Here is a 21,074-nt window from a genome sequence, read left to right as displayed (position 1 = left end):
GAAATTAGGAAGGCAGATTCATGTGTCTCCAGTGGTGTAGATGGTAGCATGCTTGCCCGGTATGCAAGAGGGCCTGGGTTCGAGTCCCGGCGGAGACGTGATGACTTTTCTTTCCGAGCTCACCTCAGCATCATATCCGGAAAAATAACTGTTTCCTTGATATCTCTGACTGAGAAAAAAGCCATCTATATCTCTATAAAACCACCAAGTTTAGAGGAAAAAATTAAAATTCTTAAATTTGTAGATGATAACCCTTTTTGCTTTCGAGAGTTACAACAGCAAGAGAGTCCAATTTGCCTCCCAGCACCACCATTTCTAAACGAGATGCGATGTTTAAAGAGATGAAAGTTTCAAAAAGCAAAAGGCTCAGGAAAGGAAAATATGATGCCATTGAGGCTGTAATGATAGAATAGTTCAAACAAGTAAGATCTTACGAAGGTTTTTTTTTTTTTTTGGACGTAAGATCTTCCAATATTCCGTTGAATGGAACAATTCTTCATGAAAAGGAACTGAAATCGCTCGAAAATTTTGAGTCTAGAGTTTTCGCTTTCAAACGAATGGATCGACCGCTTCAAAAAAGAAGGCCGGACTGTCTACTGTAAGAGAGGTGAGTGCAAAAGTGTGAATGGAGAAGAAGTGAATGAATGGAAATCAAAAGCACTTCCTGAGATTCTGCGGGATTACAGACCCAAAGATATTTTTAACGTGGTCGAATGTGGCCTCTTTTCAATTTGCTTCCTGACAAAACCTATGAATTCAAAGGTAGAAAAACGGTGACAAATCAAGCAAAGAACTGGTGACGGTGCCCTTCTTGTGGAATGTTGTGGCAGACCAACTAAAAACAACAAGACAGTGACAATTTTTGAAGACTATCTTAAGGATATCGATAAAACAATGAGAAACAGAGAAAAAATGTTCTTCTGTCCGTGGATAATTGTGCTGCTCATCCGAAAGACATACTTTGCCTGCAGAGCATCGAAATTGTTTTCTTCCCGCCCAATGCGACATCGGTTTTGCAACTTAGGGATCAGTGCATCAAGTTTTCAAGAAGAGATTCCAAAAGCACCTCGTGTCTCCCTTATTGCTCAAATATGAAACTTGGGAGTCAGTCAACACAATTGCTTCTACGAGGCAGGTTTTCTGGATGGAGAAGCAGCAGAAGAATATGAACTTGACTTCGACTACTATGATGTTTCCGATAATTGGGAGAATTTAAAACGTAAGCGTCATTTGAAGATTTTGTGAGTATTGATGATGATGTGTTGGGGGCATGTTAACCTGTCCAGTATTTCTGCCGTAATATTACGTCGGGAGTTGAATGGAAGAAATAGAAACACCATTTATTCACTGCTATTCTTACGCCACGTGTGTGCGTCTACTAAATCAACCATAAAACTTCTCGTGTGAGAGATTAAAAACACGTTCTTTTTTCACCCACAATCATCTTTTTCCCCGTCTTTGTCTAAGACAGTAGTGTATTTACAGGGAGGCTAAGCGGTCTATAGCCCAGGGCGGAAAATTCAAAGGGGCGGCGAATTTTGGAGCATAGAAAGAAGGGGAAGAGAAAAACATTTTATTTTTAATTCACGTTTCGTAAACGTGTGGAAGTGCCATGTGTCGTTTCTATCGTAAATAATATATAATTATTAAACCATATTGTTTATTTTCTTGTTTTTTCCACACAGACTGTCGTTCACGCAAAAAAATATATGATTGTCTAACTTTTTCCTATTTACAGTGTTATTCATCACCTTCCCAAATAATATTGTCGCAAGTAGAGGTGGGAGGGTGAGTAGGCGTCCAGCGAAGCAAAGCAGTACTCATTTTAGATTACTGAAGGTGTTGGAAAAAAGACAAGAGTTCAGCAGACATCTCCTAGAACAGGGGTTCTTGACCTTTTCAACCGCTACCTAAAACCAGCAACAAGATCAGCTTCGCGACCCATGTGACTTTGTTTTTCAAAATTAGTGAAAAAAAGTGGCGCAATAAGTGCATTTATAGCAGGACTGTACATGAATTTCTACGACTCATCACGAAAGCCCCTGCGACTCACATTTGGGTCGTAATCCATAATCTGAAGAGCCCCTGGATGTTAGTGGATTTATACGATACATCTTGCAAGCCCCCGCACAACAACTTTCGGACATCACTCATAGCTCAAGAATCCCTGGTTGTAAGTGAATTTGGTCGACCCACCTCAGAAACCCCAAGTCTAATCAAGTCTGGGTTGTGACCCATAGCTCGAGTCCCTGGCTTAGTGGATTCGTACGACCCCCCTCTCGGACGCCCCTGCGAATTACGTTTCAGTCGGAACCCGATAGATCAGAGTCCTTGGTGGTTAATGGATTTGGACCGCGACCCATCTTGAGAGCCTGGCGACTCAAGTTTGGGTCACAACCCATAGGTTAAGAACCCCTGCCCTAGAAAGAGGGGGTTATCTGCTTTGGGGACTATCTATGGAGGGTGTTGATACAGTGGTCAGGAAGAAAAAAAAGAAAGAGGGTTCTTTCCGTGACTGTGGAAGCTGCTGCATCCTTCCCAGCTAACCACAAAGAACCTTTCAACAGCTCAATTTTGGCTATCTTTGACAGTAAAAAAAAAAGACAACATTCTACTGATTTTAACGACGCCCGTCACATGAGAAAGAATCTTCTGCAACAAAGATGCTTTTATTGGCACCGGTAGGGCTTTGGCGAGTCTTTGGGCTATGGTTGACCATCTGGGAGGGGGGGGGGGAGGATAGAAACACGTATTAAGTGGCTATAAATCGAATGGATGAATTCGATTACAATACGATTTTTTTAAAACTTGTTTGGGAACCAAAATGGGATGAAGCTGGTCAACAAAGAACAACATCCGTTTGCAGTCACTAATTGGAATATAAAGAAATCATGGCACAGAACAGGTGGACTGGTCATGGTAGGCGGTCAGCTCTCCTCTTATGACGTTTTCCTGAAAAAACGGTGGGGGACAAATGTGGAGCTAATCCACACTGAATTGTATACAGTATTACAAAACTATATTTGATTATAAACGCAGGATTACTTACAGAACGGAAAAACTCTTCATTCTACACTTTCCTGACGAAAACAAAGTGAGCGAATATCAAATATAGTTACTCCTTTCTGATAAGTTCATACGTTTTGTAGTTTGTGAGAGTTTTCTTTAATGATAATTTATGAACAATCGCCACAATTCAATCTTAAGTAATTTGGAATCCTCTGTAACACTTGTATTCAATAAGGCGTAAGACTCATATTTTTTATACGATGCATCGATAAATTGAAAAAAGTTTGAGCTAGTGCTCGTTTTTAAAAAATTAAAGTAAAAAAAAAATTTTACTGTGTGTATTTTAATTTCATTTTGGTTGTAAAACCACTTGAAATTGAAAAATCTTAATACAGAGACAACAATTAAATCGTTTCTCTGCAATCTTTATATTGTCCTGTCTTACTTGCTTTTGAGATGACTAACAAACACGACAGGCGAACAGTTTACATTTGCAGTTTGAACTATTTCTGTATATCGGAGATAACTGGCACCAGTGCCAGAAGGGAAATTTTTCAAGAGAGCCGTTTAAAGTGTTTTTACGGAAATACAACAAATTAATAGCCTTATCTCAATATTGACGAAAATGGGCATAGTGTCTTTTTACATATGCACAGTAGTTTAATTGTCATGTTATATTAATCCCGTTCTTTCATGGAACGAGCATCTCATTGCTTAGGTTTTGAAGAAAAACGTGATTTTAGAGACTGCTGGTGCTTACACCGAGAGAGATGCGACTCGCATGTATAGTTCGTTAAACTACATGTACCGCAATAAAAAAAATATACGCAATGAATTATCACATTGCTCATTTCGTTTTTAATTCTAATAAAAATATTGATTACCACACTCGGTAAATCCCATATTAATACATATTTAGAATCAGTTTAATATAATAAATTTGATTATTTAGACCTGTGGAATTGAAATTTTGGAAAATTGTCTGGAAACGTATGAACATACCAAGTTTGGAAACCATGATGCATTTCGTGATGCATTTTTGGTCACTGATTTTAAACGTGGCTCATTTTTGATTATCTTGTAAAAAATTTTCACAAAAATGGATTTCAGTATAAGCAGGAGAAAATCTATAAAATATGTATTATTCTAACCGTTTAAATACAGTGGAACTTTGGTTAACGAACAATTCGCATAACGAGCAAAAATTTTGGACACATTTCGACTCGGTTAACGAGCGATTGTTCGCATTACGAGCAAAAATTTTGCGCTTTTTTATTTATTTTTACAGTATCACAACGAAGCTGAGGGTTTTTTGCTTCCGCCCACACACGTGTTATAGAATTTAGGGTAATATTCTCCCCTACGGTTTCCGATAAGCGTGTCTCAGTCGGAAAATTAACAAAATTAACACACGTGCGACTGTGAATATTTACGATACGAAAGTAGATGTAACATAGCAGCGATGAGTATGTGCACCTGGACTTTTTCTTTTAATTCTGCTTGGAAAAAAATTTGTGCGTTGATTGTATTATTGAACGGGATTTTAAGAGTATAGCTCATGAACAAGAGCCAGTACTTGTGGAAGAGATTTTGTACTTGGGAAAGACCTTGGACTGGAGGTGCATGAAGATCGCATTCAAGAACTATTGGAAAATGTTAGAAGTTGACGGAAAATGAAGTTATGGATCTCTTTTTCACGCACCAGCAAGAGCTCATGGATGGTGTCTCGTCCGACTAAGAGAAAAGTAAGGAGGAGTCCCTCACATAAAATGAGATTAGAGAGATGTGTAGAATGTGGGAAACTCTGTAGAAAAGAACCACCCAAATAAAACTGTAACAATGTGCAATCTCTCCAACGAACACTGCAATTTACCATTTCCGAGAAATCCTAAAAAAGAGGCAAAAGCAAGAGTGATTGGATAAGGTTCTTTTTGAAAGTCACGCAAAAAAAATAAGTTTGCAAACAACAGATTAAATCGTTCTAAACGATAGTCCTCCTCCCTCTCTCACCGTTTAGAGGAAGTTAATTTGTAAACATTATCGTATTGTACGTTTATCTATGGTGTTGTTTGTAATGCGTATATTTTATTGCATTATGTATACTTATTAATGTGTTTAATTATTGATAGAATGCAGTTTTGTTAGTCATTTTTATGTGAATGACTAATTGTAGAACGAATTATCCGAGTTTCCATTATTTCCTATGGGAAAGTTTGATTCGCATAACGAGCACGTTGGTAGAACGAATTAAGTTCGTTAACCGAAGTTCCACTGTACTAAATTAACATTTCAAAGAATTTTTTACATAATTCGGTGTTTGGGCGCAGGTTGTCCACACATATATAAAAAGTTAATTTTTTTATTTTATTTTAATAACTGTACAATCCCTTGAAACATTAATGAAATTCACGACTTCGCACATTTAAATTCCGCAAGAATGACTAATATCTGTCACCGTTTTCTTGCTATTCCCATTTTGAAAACCGTTAGGCGATTGTGAGACCCTGTGTATATTCAAGTAATGCAAGCATTTAAATCACACCTGTCCACGAAACTATTTTGAAAAAGTATTTCATTATTTCAAGATATAGTTTAGGACGTGCGGTTAAAGATAATATGTATAGATATTATATGTATTAAATATTGATTTTGTTGCAAGACTATAACCAAGTACGTAAAAAATATCTCTGCACCATTGATTGGTGATGAGATACTTTCGTATTCAAATGTATGCACCATACATTCCAATTAAATTTATCAGTGTTTTTCATCGATGATGTAGACTCCTGCGGAACGGAGGTTAAACACCCCCGTTATATGTCAATCATTATGGATCGGAATAGGGACAGAAAAGGACAAAGGGACAATAGGGACAACGAATAAAGGACAGAAAAGTAAAATTTGGGCGCAACTATATACAGTACCACTTTTTTCGCTTTTGTTTTTTTATGATTTATAAGTAATGGCATAGGGAGGGGTAGAGGTTGGGGAGGGGGCGGCAAAATTTGTATGGCCCACAGGCGGCAAAAACATAACTACGGCTCTGGTCTAACAGGATGTGCTTTAAAATAAATTCATGGAGAAAAGATGCGAACATATGCCAATGCATTTCCGTGCATTTTCTGTTCTCAGAAGTCATATGAAGTGCTATATAAAATCAAATATAATTCGTTATTTTCCTAAATATTGTTACGAACTATAGATGACAGATGGCGCAATTCTTTATTGCAATCTTCTGTTGGCAACGAGAGTTGATACCGGTTTCGGTTTATCGGAAAAAGATGCGATTGGTGGGAACATTCTAGAAGGTCCCGCCTCTCCAGGCAGTGGTTCCGCAATTCCGTACGGTGGCGCCGCCAACGTGGAACTGTGAAGTAGAATTTTGTAGAATGTTCTTTTTCTCGAAGTTTCGACAGACCTATAAATAGTAGGGCGATTTGATGCCACAGATGCTAGATTCGAGATCGGAGACTCGATGAAAAGCGAGTTATGATTGAACTTTGCGAGAAAGTTGTTAGCTATCTGATTAGATTGTAAATACGTGTAAATCGCTGTTCTGTAAATAAATCTGTGTTTGTCCGTCGAACCACTTCTTGTTTTGCAATCTCGAAGTATTGTGGCAATTATCCGGAACAATTTGGTGTCAGAAGTGGGATGAGTTGCCATCTGAACGTTTTCCCGTCCTCCGACTCCCATTTGCGGTACAACACACCATCTCTCATCTCCAGAGAGTCCCGTAGCGCCCAGTATCTCTTGGTCGTCGGACTGGAGGAGGCGACGTCCTGCCATGTTGGTTTACTCCCGGTGGATTTTTTTTAAGTCCATTATCGTTCGTATGTCGGGATCTTCTCGCTGTACCTTCCGAGTATTCTTGTCGCTCCAAGGGTCGTCATTTGAGACTTGAGATGTTATCCGTCTTACTACAGGATTCGTCGGTCCGTACTTCTCTTCTGCCTTGAGGCAACGACGACGGTTCTGTGTACCCGGTCCTCTCGTGAGGGTGTCAGCATTTCCATGCGCTTTTTCTTTACGAGGCTGGATCGTCCCCTTCATGCCATCTGACTCTCGTGAGAAAACAGTTCTGGTTCTGCCATTGGTCTTGTCTGCATCGGCGATGCCCTCTTTTTCACCTCTGGAATGTCCATCACTTTCCTTGGAGGTACTTTGTTACGACCACATCCGAGTAGGGTGATACGTTCCTTCTGCGTGTGCAACTGGTCATTCCTCATGTCCGAGGAAAATCCATGTTTCCTCAAGAAGTCCACTCCGATGATGCAGGGATCAGTTATGTCTGCCACGAAGACGGTGTGTCGATAGGTGACCGTTGCGAACTTCACTGAGACTTCCAATTTTCCGCGCACAGTCATTTTCCCTCCCGTGACTGTCTGCAGCGTCAATGATGGTGAAACGTGGAGAAGTCATTGCTGGAATGTCCGTGGCAGGTCCGTCCTGACGGTGCTCATGTTGGCTCTGGTGTCGATGACCATCCTACACGGCAGTCTATCGATCTCATCCTTAACATCAAGCCCTCGACGTATGACGGGAGGACATCGTGGTCGATCTACAGGACCCAGTTCGAGATGATCGCCTCAGCGAACGGATGGGATTGTATACTCAACGACTTCCACCTAGTCGCTGCTCTCCGAGGTGAAGCTGCCGAAGTTCTTCAGACGCTCGCTGCCGAGGACCGATCCAGCTATGAAGCTCTGACGAACGCACTCGACCTGAGGTTCGGAGAAAATTACCTCAATGACTTCCACAGCCTGCAACTGAACACCCGGCAACAGAAAGCGGGAGAGACATTACAAAAACTGGTCATAGACATCGCCATTGCTATCGCTGGAGTAAAGGACGACATTGCCCCTGCCGTCGCTGAAGTAAAAGAAGAGCTTTCCCAGGAGATGAACTCCGTCACTGAGAGGGTGAGCGTGGTAGAGGGAGCAGTGAACGCGGTCGACGAGAAGCTTTCAAAGCGAATACCGGAGCTGGAAAATAAAATTCGAGAGCCTACGTTCTCCGCGGGTGCTCAACAGGTCCCGCCAGCCATAGCAGACGTCACGGGAAGGACCCTACAGAGTCATGAAGAGACTGAATGACATCGTAGCTCGGATCCAGAAAACGCCATCCTCGAATTACAAGGTGGTCCACTTCAACAGACTGGCCTCTTACCGCAGTGACAACCCACCGATTTAAGAACTGCATTGTCGGGACGAACAATTCTAAGAGGGGGGGGGGCAATGTTACGAACTATAGATGATAGATGGCGCAATTCTTTATCGCAATCTTCTGTTGGCAACGAGAGTTGATAGTGGTTTCGGTTTTTTCCTTGTTTATATGCTTGTACGTATACTCATAATAATTTGTATAACTGTTTTTCGTGGGCCCCATTCGTGGCCTGCAAGGCGATGTGCGTCTGTGCACCTGCCCATATTCCCCCCATATTTTTGTATTTAATGTCATTTTTTGTACGGCGAATGGGGGAATTGTGGAAGAGTCCTGCTGTTGGTTGGCTTGGGGGCTGTCCGGCCTGCTGCGGGTGGTTTGCCAGTCTTGGATGTCAGATTTTCCACCATGGCCTACATATCCCGAGGCGACGAACCAGCTTATATCCCATCGGGGGACAGAGTGGGGGCCATGGTTGGTCTGGAGAGAGGTTTCGGTTTATCGGAAAAAGATGCGATTGGTGGGAACATTCTAGAAGGTCCCTTCCCTCCAGGCAGTGGTTCCGCACCTCCGTACGGTGGCGCCGCCAACTTGGAAACTGCAAAGTAGAATTTTGTAGAATGTTCCTTTTCTCGAAGTTTCGACAGACCCATAAATAGTAGGGAGTTTTGAGATTTGATGCCACAGATGCCAGATTCGAGATTGGAGACTCGATGAAAAGTGAATTGTGATTGAACTGTTGTATATCCCGCCAAGCCGCCGATGTTTGACAAGATTTGATCTCGATTGGCGAGAAACACACACTTCCGCTGGCAGTAACCGCAGAATGAACACGCAATAACAACCGTCCTGAAATTGTTAAGTTTAAATTATATAGTAGTAAATATTTTATTTTAACTAGCATAACCATGATTTTTCTCAACTCCATCACTCACCAACAGGGTAATGGTGACCAAGACGTAGCCTTTTAGGTATGAGAAGAATTTCTTCATCGTTTCTCATTCGCCTCGTGGTTCCACGGTATCGTTTTAATTTCTCGACATGGCGAAAGCGTCGGCGATACGGATACCAATTTTTACCGCGTCGGATCCCGCCTTGTGGTTTGAAATGTGCGAAGCTACCTTCGAACTCGCAACACCGAAGCCGATAACGGACTCAAAAACTATGTACAACCACTGCGTTTCTCACCTGCCACAGGAAATAGCTACAATGGTACGCGATTTCATCATGCAGCGCAGGAAAGTCAACCCGTATGAAGAACTGAAAGCGGTCATCATCGAACGATACGGAGAATCCAAAATGCAAGAAATTCGATGTCTCCTGTCCGGGGAATAGCTGGGTGATAGGAAACCGTCCGAACTTCTCCGAATCATGCAGCGTCGTGCGGAAAATCACAATATTGCCGACTCTCTTCTCTTGGAACTATTCCTACAGCAACTTCCGCCGAAGGTTACTTCGATTCTAGCTGCTATACAGCCACTGCCACCACAGAAAGCAGCTGAAGTCGCGGATCGCATCCTGGAGTCAACGCCGATCAAATCAAAGAAATTACAAAGCCATCGATCCCTCAAGCTAGTGCAGCTTCCTTGAATTCCGAGCTAATGGACGAAACACAACAACTGCGGAAAAAAGTTGCTGTTTTGAGACGAGCCAGGAGTCATTCTCGTGATCGAAACCAGTCCCGTTTCTGACGGAAAAGTCCCGCGAGTGTTTCTGACGTATGTTGGTATCATCGCAAGTTCCGTTCCAACGCGAGGAAGTGTTCGAAGCTATACTCCTAATCTGCACAAAAATTTTACCGAATTTAATAGCTGAACTTGAAAATTATTGGCAACATTCCCAGTTTAAACGACAGCGGATGGAAAAGAAAGCAAAAAAAATTTAATTTAAAGAAAAGCAAACTTACGTGGGGTATAATCTAGTTCATGAATATGTCACTATGAAATCCTTTGAACTTTAAAAAAAAACAAATCTCGTAAGTTTTACTCACGTAGGAACGTTTCATTATTCCACAATAGTAGAGCAAATTTGTGATTATTACTATCATATAAATAGTTCAATCTTACACGAACGGCAAGGAGTGGTTCTATTCTGTACATGCAGCTGGTCATCCGACAGAGGGAGATGAGCGGAAAAAAAATTTAACACCATAGGAAGTCCACCAGTAACGATTTTTCCCCTGTATATGGCAGGTATACTGCATATCTATTCAAGGAACAGCCAGACTGCACCCTAATTGTATGCTATCAGCGGTTCTCTTTTCGCTGAGTAGTAAAAAGATCGACAGCTAAAATATTGTTAATTGAACGCATGTGTTGAATGGGTCTGCAAAACGATTTTTTCCTCTCCCTATAGAAATATTTGGTTCGGAGGAAAAAAAAGCTATATCCGTTTGCAATTCCCATATTTTTCCGTGGTGCCCGCGGGCATGGGTGCCGGCTTTGATTTTGAACAACACAATACAAATCACGCGGGTATATGAATACAAGAAATGTGGGAAGAAACTGACAATGACATTTGGTTAATGGTGTCCTTTTTTTAAGGGAAATTATGTTTTGTTAACCCTAGGGGATAATGAGCTGGAAAAGCGTACAGACTTATCAAACATGAATTAATTGGTGACTGAAGTTATGGCCCGAAGTAGGGCCAGGCACCGCCTTAAAATTCTGATTCTGGTTCTATGAATTCATAGGTTCTCCATGGGGGGGGGGGGAGGAATGGTGGCTTTTACCGTTGGCAGTGCGGAAAATTAATGGGGGAAAAACGCAAATTAAAATATAGTGATTTAATTAAAATACTTTTTTCAATTACTTAAAAAAATTCCCTTCACTTCTTCCATTGTACATGATGTATAATTTGCGTATGCGTGTATGTCCAGAAAAGAGTTGCACGAGACATTTTTGTCTCAATTTTCATGGTGCATGCAATCAGTGTTTTATCTCGTTTATCGAATCATCTTTTCTTTCTTGCACAAGAATCATTGTTGAGATTTGTCTTCTGAAAATATAGAATGCTGAAATGATTATTCACATGCGTTCTGAAAGTAGTATGGGGTTGCCTGGTGTTTTCGACGATAACTTCATGGTCATTGGCGTACGCAAGGAGGGGGGGGGGGAGGTTTGGGGTTCTAACCCCCCAAAATTGTAGTGTTATTTTGCAGAAAGAAACGTAAATCCCTCTTAGAAGGGGAAAAAATCTGAACCCCCCCCTCCCCCGAGAAAATTTTGCGTACGCCCTTCACAAAGTCTCCTTCACACTACCAGAAGTCATGAAAAATAGAAAAACAAACGTCGAACCATTTCTTCTTCGTCTCTGAAACTTAATATACAGCATCTCATTTTACTAGGATGTGTTTTTTAAATACATGTTTCTGTGTCTGAGGTGTATTTGTTTATTTATACTTATGTTGAGCTTTGAATTTTAATTTTGATAAAACGCTGGAATAAACGATTCTGCAGTGTTGTTGTTGTTGTGGTTTTTTTTTTTGTGTGTGGTATAAACTTAGGATAACAAAGCCATGTCATTATTGCCTTTTTTTTTTTTTTTTTATTTTACAAGTTTTATTTTCTCAGCGACTTTTTTTTGTTTTTTTTAACTACATTGATGAGACTATTGATTGATGTTTTTATCCCTTTACACGGCATAATTGCATTAAGCTTCCTTATGATTTTCAGCAGTAAATGAGTATAAATTAATGAAAAAGTAATGGGTATAGAGCATGGGTGGAGATACGGGGGGTATTGCCCTTCCCCCCAGCGTTAAAGGTGGAGTCGACTATATATATATAATCTAATGTATATATTTATATAGGAATTGACTTCATTACTATCGCCCCCCCCCCCCCCACAGACTTCCAAGTCTATCTCCGCCTATGGTATAGAGCAGATTTTTCAAGGTGCGCGTCGCTGTTTCTAGGGGTATCGCCAACCTTTATGTGAGCTGTTACGGCGAGCTTGAGATATTGATTTGTGCACCTATTTATGCTTTGAAGAAGTTACGGAAAAGTTAATACGGGGAAATATCTATTAATCTATCTGAAGAGCCGCTGACGAATCACGAATTAGGCAAGGGAGCAGTGGTCGACAAAAGTTTGTGAACCATCGGTATACGAAAAAGTGTTCCACTGAGAGAGGGATTAACTTTACAAAATATTTGGGCTTGCTAATGCTAAAATAAGAAAGCGAAATATTTTGTCAATGCCACTCAAAGTTCATTCGAATACAAGTCACCGTCATGGACGGTCGCAAGAAATAAGCTTCTGATACGGTATATGGTCAACGAGGGTACGTGCCCCTGCGAGTTCATCCGGGAGTAACGGTACCACACTACCGAATACCCGAAGGAAGACAACGAAGAGTGGGACGAGGAGGAGCCTCGGGTTGGATCTCGACTGGTTGAGGTTTCACCTGAGTGCACTGATTTCTCTTCAGAAAACAGGTCGAGAGCTTTCATCCGACGCTTCTGAATCGAGACACAGCAGAGGTTGTGGTGGCATTCGGCGAAATTCGACGACCTGGCCTGACCCCCGGCTTAGAATCTCTTTTCCTACGAGTGTTGTGTTCCCCAAAGTGCTCTTTTATTTTTTGTGCTCATGCTGCGTTCGGTGCCTTGGTGTCAACTTGTCTGCAAAGGGTAAGTGCTTTTTGCTTGCAGCTTATCTTTGATTATGACGAGATTTTGTCCGCTAATAGGCTCCACCGCAGGAGGTCAATTTCATAGAATTAAAGCGCAAATTGAACTTTTTGACGATGATTCTGATACAGTAGAGTATTTCTGTTTGCTTAAACCATGGTTAGGAGAATATTTTGATAGACAGAGAAGTCTAAGTAATGTTGGTGACGAAAATTGCACCACAGCAGTAGAGTTTGATAAAGTATTGGAACTTTTTGGTGAATATATATGTTGTGATGAGGATGATGGTGTAGATCTAGTAGACAGCATTGTACATGCTACAGTTAATTTTTTCTCCGAAATAGAGAGGAATCCATGTCCACATGCTGTAGCGAAGACATTTATGAAAGATGAAAAAGAAAACATACTGAATATTCAGTATAAAAGTAGTGACAATGAACCATACAAAAGTAAACTAAGAAGTAGCTCTAAAAGTGCTTCCAAAGGGGAGTTGAGCCCGAGGGGAAAAAACAAGAGAAAGAAAAAGGTGCATAATATCAGTATTAGCCCTGGGAAAGATAAGGAACATGCTGTTGACATGGCGTCCTGCTCTGTTTCGGATCTTAGAAGAGAAATGATACCATCGATCAACGAAGAAAATAATCTAGACAACCCAGATTATAATGTAGAACTGGAAATGCCCTCAAATGACGAGGGACTTACATCAAATCAGGAGGAAATAGACCCCCTCCCTTTTCAAAGTAATAGTGATGATAGTGAAAATGATGATGACGGATTTCAAGAAGTATCTTACCAACGTAAAAAGAAGAAATATAATATTCCCCCCATTGTTTTGTCATCTTGGGGAAACAAGTGGCTCTCTAATTTTGGGGAAATGAGAAAATTATGTGAATTTCCCCCTGAATCGAAAACAACGACTAATACGATCTCAATCAAAGTTTTTTCTGAAAATGATTATCGATCAGTCACCAAATATTGTAAAGAAAAAGGCTTTAATTTTTACTCATTTGAACTTAGAACAGACCGACACTTAAAGGTGGTAATTAGAGGACTTCCTCCGGGAATAGAAGTAGACGAAATAGCGGAAGATATACTTAGTCAAGGGTTTGAGGTGGTGAAGGTCTCAAACATGAAGAATTATAGAACTGGTCAGAATTATCCACTTTATTTGGTGGAATTCTCCCTTCAAAATAAGGGAATTTTTAATTTAACTAAAATTGCTGAAATTCCCGTTCACATAGAACGATACAAAGGAAATAGAAACACCCTGCAATGCAGGTTTTGTTTACGCCTAGGGCACAGCTCAGTAACGTGCTTCGATAAACCGTCCTGCTCATTTTGTGGTGAAAACCATATTACTGGGAAATGCCCAAATAAGGGGGACAGAAGTAAACGAAAATGTACCCTCTGTGGGTCAGTAAAACACACAGCATTTTTCGGGGGATGTCCCAAGAAGTTACAAAGGCAGAGAACTGAGAATACTGGCAGAGTATTTATCCCCTCCTTGCCATCGATTCTGCTTAAAGACCCCGATTTTGAGCACCGCTCTAGAAATGAAAACAGAATTCTGGCTGGAGGGCTGACATTTGCTGATATTCTAGCGGGAAAGCAGCCACAGGACCAAAATATGGACGGACCCGACCTGGAGTCACATAATAACTTCCCTTCACTACATCTGGAGGGCCCAGATCGAGAGTCTGGTAGCACTGAAAATGAATTAGGAAAAAGTGTCCCGTTCAAACAGGAGCAGACCAAACGTCCTCTCGGTCATTTGAGAGGAAAAGAACTGGGTATAGGAAAACACCCCCTAGATAAGGGAAACTCAATTCCTGAGAGTGAGTATGAAAGCGTACTAGAGAGGGCGATAAAGGAAAAAATATTATATGAAACCAAAGAAGTGCTGGATGACACCTTAAATCAAGTAGAGACAATTAGCAAACAAGCACCTACAGCATCACCATCGAGCGGGAATGTAAACATCCCGATTGTCTCCCCTCTTTTCTCTTTGGGGGAGGGAGCTAGTGGAGAAAATGAAATTGAAAAACAGGGTCTCTCTCATAGAGAAGTGAATATTGATAATGAATTCGAAAAACTAACAAATGCTACATGCAATATTACTTCAATGCTAAAACATGACGACGAGATCAGTCAAAAAATTATTGCCCTACTAAGCGGCCTTAAGGAAGTCATCATTCTATTAAAGAGCAAACAATAGGTACAAACGCTAATAATCTTGGCCTACCTAGGCCCTTAACAATTCTTTCATGGAATGCAGGCAATATTAAACACAAAATTAGGGAACTCACTGAAACTTTATTTGAACTAGATATTCATGTTGCCCTTATACAGGAAACTTGGCTACTGCCCAGCGATAAATTGAAAATCAACCGTTACAATTGTGTTAGATTAGATAGAATTCACAATCGTGGAGGAGGGGTATGTGTATCAGGAATAATATTCCTTTTAAAAAATTAGACATTCCACTATCCAACACGATGGAAACACTTGTAATTACAGTAAGAATAAACAACACGGATATAAATATAGTATCTCTGTACAAGCCACCTCGTAATGCAGTAGATTTAAATCACCTCAGGAATATTTTTGACCTCAATACACCTACAATTATAGTGGGTGATTTCAATGCAAAGCATGCAAGCTGGCACTCCAATTATAACTGTTCAAGAGGAGTTATCCTCAACAGATTCTGTCAAAATAATGGAGTAAACATACATGCCACAGACTATCCAACACATTATCCAGATCACCCATTCCACAGGCCAGATATAATTGATTTTGCAATTAGCAAGAATATTGATGCATCAATTTCCATACATTCACCAGCAATTTTGAAGTCTGATCACAACCCCCTCATAATCAGGATTGATTTTCTATTTGCACTTAGCATACCTACCATCAGGAAAACTAACTGGGAACTATTTGCACAGATATTCGAAAACAACTCAACTCTTGAGCTTACATCTCACTCGATAGAAGAGATTGAAACTAGTGTTGCTGGTATCACAGATGTCATCCAAACTGCACTTGATAATGCTACTGAGAAAGTAAAAATAAACGAACATCAATATGGCTTGTCTAGGTTAATATTAAGGAAAATTAGGGAAAAGAATAAGATCCGGAAAAGGTGGCAAAGGCTTAGGCAGACACGGGACAAGATGAAACTTAATCAAATGGAGAGGGAAATTCATGAGGAGATCAGAGCCTTCACAAATGAACGTTTCACTGCATTTCTGGAATCGCTTGAGATCCAGGATGGCTCCCTCTGGAAGGCCCTGAAAATTTGTAAAAGCAAAAGGGAAATAATTACTAAAATACATAGTGCTAGCAATGGTGTGGTCTTTACCCCTCAGGACATTGCTAATGCATTTGGCGAAAGCCTGGAAGAGCAGTTTTCACCAAATGACATACAAGATATGGCCACCAAGATGGCAAATAGACAGAAAATTCAAAACTATTTCACACACAATCCACCGGTCACCACGGAAACCGATGAGCTCCCTCTAACAACATTAAGTGAACTTAATGAGGTAATTAATAATCTTAAAATTAAAAAAGCACCTGGGCATGATAATATTTCAAATCAGGCCATTAAAACTCTTCCTACTAATATTCGGCTTTCTTTGATTAATATTTTTAATAGCATGACCCAACTTAACTACTTTCCCAATTTCTGGAAAAATGCAATAATAAAACCTATCCATAAAACTAACTCTGATCCTCTTTTTCCCCAGAATTTCCGTCCAATATCGCTTCTTTCTAACATGAGTAAACTTTTTGAGCGAATCTTTGCTTCTCGTTTTCTCCATTACCTTCACACTAATGATGTTATCCGCTCCGAGCAACACGGTTTCCGGAGGGGTCATTCATGCACTACTCAACTACTCAGGACTACTGAATTCATCATGGATGCCCTGAATCATAGAGAATACGTTTGTGCTGTCAGCCTTGATGTGGCAAAAGCTTTTGATAAAACAAATCATGAAACGTTGCTTGTAAAACTTATGGAATTAGATTTTCATAACAAGTTCATATACTTTTTCAAAAGCTACATCGAAAACAGAACTTTTCAAGTCAAAATTGGGGACAAACTCTCTTCCCCTAGACAGATTAGAGCCTCAGTGCCTCAGGGAAGCGTGTTAGGTCCACATTTATTTAACATCTATGTTAATGACTTCCCTGGGCCTCAGCGTGGGATTATAAGTCAGTATGCAGATGACGTCTTTTTATTAACACATTGTACGGACGTACACAAAGCATTCGAAAACCTGCAAGAGACAATGGAGGATGTAGAGGATTATTGTCAAGAATCTGACATTAAATTAAACAACAACAAATGTAATTTCATGTGGTATCATAGAAGGAAAAAGCCTCCGGATGGACCAAATCATCATCTTGAAATAGGGGGCGCTAAATTGAGACCTAAACCACACTTAAAATATCTTGGGGTAATTTTTGACAGTAAAATGAACTTCAAGGCACATGTTGAAGCAGTAAAAGCACAAGCAACCAAAAAACAGGGCATGTTAAATAGGATCTACTTCCCAGGTAGCAAACTGTCCCTTAGAAATAAGATGCTACTGTATAATTCGGTTATACGCCCAACACTTACTTATGCAGCCCCGGTTTGGGCATTTAAAACTAAAAAGAATATCACGGACCTTCAAGTATTTGAAAATAAGAGCTTTCGTAGATTTACGGGGGCAAGATGGTATATGAGGAATGAAGATTTACGCTGTGATCTAAAAATCAATAAATTCCTAGAACAAGCACGAAAACTAGCTAAAAGCTGTTATGATTCGATAAAGGATTCGGAATATGAACACCTTAGAGAATTCCTAAGCTATGATTCTGAAATCATCATTAAACATGGCAGGCCGATGAACATTCTCCACCGTCCCTGGTAGAAGTTTGTAAAATCTGTATATATTGTAGAAATGTAAATATTTTGACCCCTTTTATTACTATCTAATTTTTGTATAACTTTTCATATGTGTAAAAATGCTCTTCTTGTTGGGGAATCTGCGGAATGTTCAGTCGGATTGATAATTGAGAAGTGAACTGATAGATGGCGCCATGAGGAAGATAGCTGTAAGCTATCATTTGAAATGCAGGGAATTGAAATCTTATTTAACAGCAATTTTTAATGCTGTAATTAAAGGCAAACAGAATATCTCTAACACTCTAGTAGAATCTCGTCATAGAAATATTTAATATTTCTTACGGCTCAATGATAAAGGTGCCTGGGGTTTTTTTAGCCGTTAATAAGATCAAACGGCCTTTTTCCCCGAAATTTCCACCCCCCCCTTAGATGAACTGGTGTAATAATCTCTACATTTACAAAATCTCGTCATATATAATAAGTGGTAAAGCATTTAGCACGACCAAATGTGGGCAGTAGCCCTGAAATATGGACTTTTTTCCCGATTTTGACATACACACCACCCTACACACACCATCACACACACACATTTACACAGACAAAATTTTTTCCCTCCCCCTTTTTATTTTTCTTGAACTCTATAGGCCACCCCATTGGCCCGTTTGTTAAGAGCGGTAGAACGGCGAACGTGCCGCGGAACCGCCGAAAAAAGTTTTATTCAGGTCAGGTCAGGCCACTCAAAGTGTTTGAGATCCGTCTGAAATCAGCGATGAAACGTACTGTCTCAAGTCTATTGCTGTGACTACCGTTGTGGTATTCAGATTCTGATGCTCATTTTATTCTCATGCTTAATGGATATACAGGGTGCATGGGAAAGTCCCTTGGACGTGAAATGACTCGCAAACAAAATGAGCTACAGCTATGCAACTCCTCACAAGGAAAGGGTATTTCTTCAAAAATTTTAATTAAAAAAAAGTCTCTTTCAGTGCAATATTTCAGCTATGTTCAAATGGTGATTGGTATTGCTTTAGCAACACGAGCATATATGTTCCGGCGTCCCTGAAGAGCGTTTTATCAAAGTTGCCCATTACATTATCAAATTTTTTTGTCAAACTTATTTTATAAATGATCTTTGACAAAGAACTTTTATAGTGTAATACCGGCCTTAGAGATACGAAGCCCAGGAGATTAAATATGAAGTAATTAGCCGGACCTATACTTTTGAGCTGGATATTCATGCAATAACAATGATTTCAACCATTTACATGTATATCTTCTCAAGCATGAAAATTAATGTCTTAGTATTGTCTTTTAATATTAAACTGCATAAATTCATATAGTTTTGGTTGTTTTAAAATTAATTATCGTCCCATAAAGTACATGGAAGAAATTCCACAGCTTTAACTAAGCATTTTTGAAAACTGAAACAGGCAAATGGGGGGGGGGAGATCGAAATACCTAGCGCCACTTGAAAAAGGGAAAAAAATATTCATTTCTACGTATCCTTAAATATTTATTTGTTTATTTCATGAGTCGTGCCGGAAGCCGCCATATTGGTTGACGTGGACACAGTTTGTATATCCCTCAAAGAAACAGGAAGATATCACGTGATCCAAAAAGCCTCATTGAAGAAAACCCGGGCAGCGCCGCGGGTATTATAGCTAGTTTTCTATATTTTTCCAATTTAAATTCTAGCTACGTTAGTTATTACGCTAGGAGTTTATTATTTTACAGTTATATTTTTACCATTTTAATACAGTCGAATCCCGTTTTAACGAATACCGTTGTAGCGAAAATCTCGTTTTAACGAACACTTTTCTAATCCCTTAGATAAGTTTACATAGGAACAATGCAAAACCTGGAATTCCTTTATAACGAAATTTCGTTATAACGAAGTGATTTCTCCGGTCTGTTGGAGTTCGTTATAACGGGATTCGACTGTATTTTATGTAACCAAAAGGCAGCAAACTGATTTTGAACCTTTGTAGCCCCGTTTACATGTGCGATATTCGGGGTGTGAAAGTCACTGTGAACTAGCGCTCTGTTATCATATTATAAGTCATCAATCATTCAGGTCATTGAATTGTTCTACCGTACTGAACTCCACACACTTCAATTATTCTCAGACACCAAAAAAAAATAGAAAAAACATTAGGAAGAACTAAAACAGCAGTGATAGTCAAATCAGTATTAGCGCGTTACACGACCAAGAAAATATACTAATTTTGGTTGAATACAACAAGGTTGTCTAATAATGTGCACGCGAGGTTGTGAGATTATTCTTGGAGTTGGGCGTCCTGCTCACATACTTCACAACACCACAAAGACTGCAGCCGATGATCTGTGTTGACATTGAAAGTACAGTAAAACCCTCTTAACGGACATCCCCCTCGCATGTGGTGACCCTCTTTTACGGCAAAATATTAAATGCAATTTCCCCTTGAAAAATAAAAGTATGCTTTCCTCCTGATTAACGATCACCCCTCTTTTATGGGCGAAATTTTTTGTCCCGCTGGTGTCCACAAAAGAGGTTTACTGTATTAAAGAAACTAGATATGGTCCAACATTCGCTCCAATATGGGATATAATAAGCAGCACCTCCTAGAGGTAGATGTTGATATAAGCCCGTTATCTCGTATGGTTAGAATCATCTCTTCTAGGGAAAAGCGTTTTCAGTGTTAAAGGTGATTTAAATCGGTTTTACGTTATGCGCTTGAGCACAAACCACTGCTGTGAAAGTTCCCACTAAAAATGTTCGGAGTCCATGAAACGAATTAATCAGTTTTACATTGATTCCTATGGGTGAGGGGGAACTGTTTCGGTTTCTGAACAGTTCGGTTTACGAACGAACTTCCGGAATGAATAACACATAGTAAGTTCATAAACCGAGAGTCTACTGTTCGTAGAAGCATAGGCGTTATAATATGAGACTGCCAGTGCCCTCCATTCCCCAACCCCCCCCCCCCCTCAGTAATTAATTAGTGTATAATGTAACGCATCTCACCTTTCATGGCATACGCTCTTCAATCGCGTAAATATACGGGGACGTCTGGCAACCATGTATTCCATTCTGATGATAATAGTAGTATGATAATATTATTGTAATACTGTTATATTGTTAGTTTTTGCAATTTTTACTTTAATGCTCACCAAGTGAAAGTTTAAAAAAAAATTTCATTGATGCCCGAGTAAAGATGCTCTGTCCTCCACTATGAAGGTCACCATCAAAGTCCATGGATTCGAATCTGGGCGTAGAACGTCAGAAGCAAGTTCTTTACCTACCGAGCCTAGGGCGACCACCGATGGATGGAGCCCTCATTTTCCAACCAACTCCACGGGTTGGAAATTTCAGTGTGACAGTATACGACCG

This window comes from Pholcus phalangioides, unplaced genomic scaffold (assembly GCF_987345545.1).
Source record: "Pholcus phalangioides strain wild (caught in Gottingen) unplaced genomic scaffold, Ppha-v1.0 ptg000008l_1, whole genome shotgun sequence".
Taxonomy (NCBI): domain Eukaryota; kingdom Metazoa; phylum Arthropoda; class Arachnida; order Araneae; family Pholcidae; genus Pholcus; species Pholcus phalangioides.
This window is presented reverse-complemented; position numbering follows the sequence as displayed.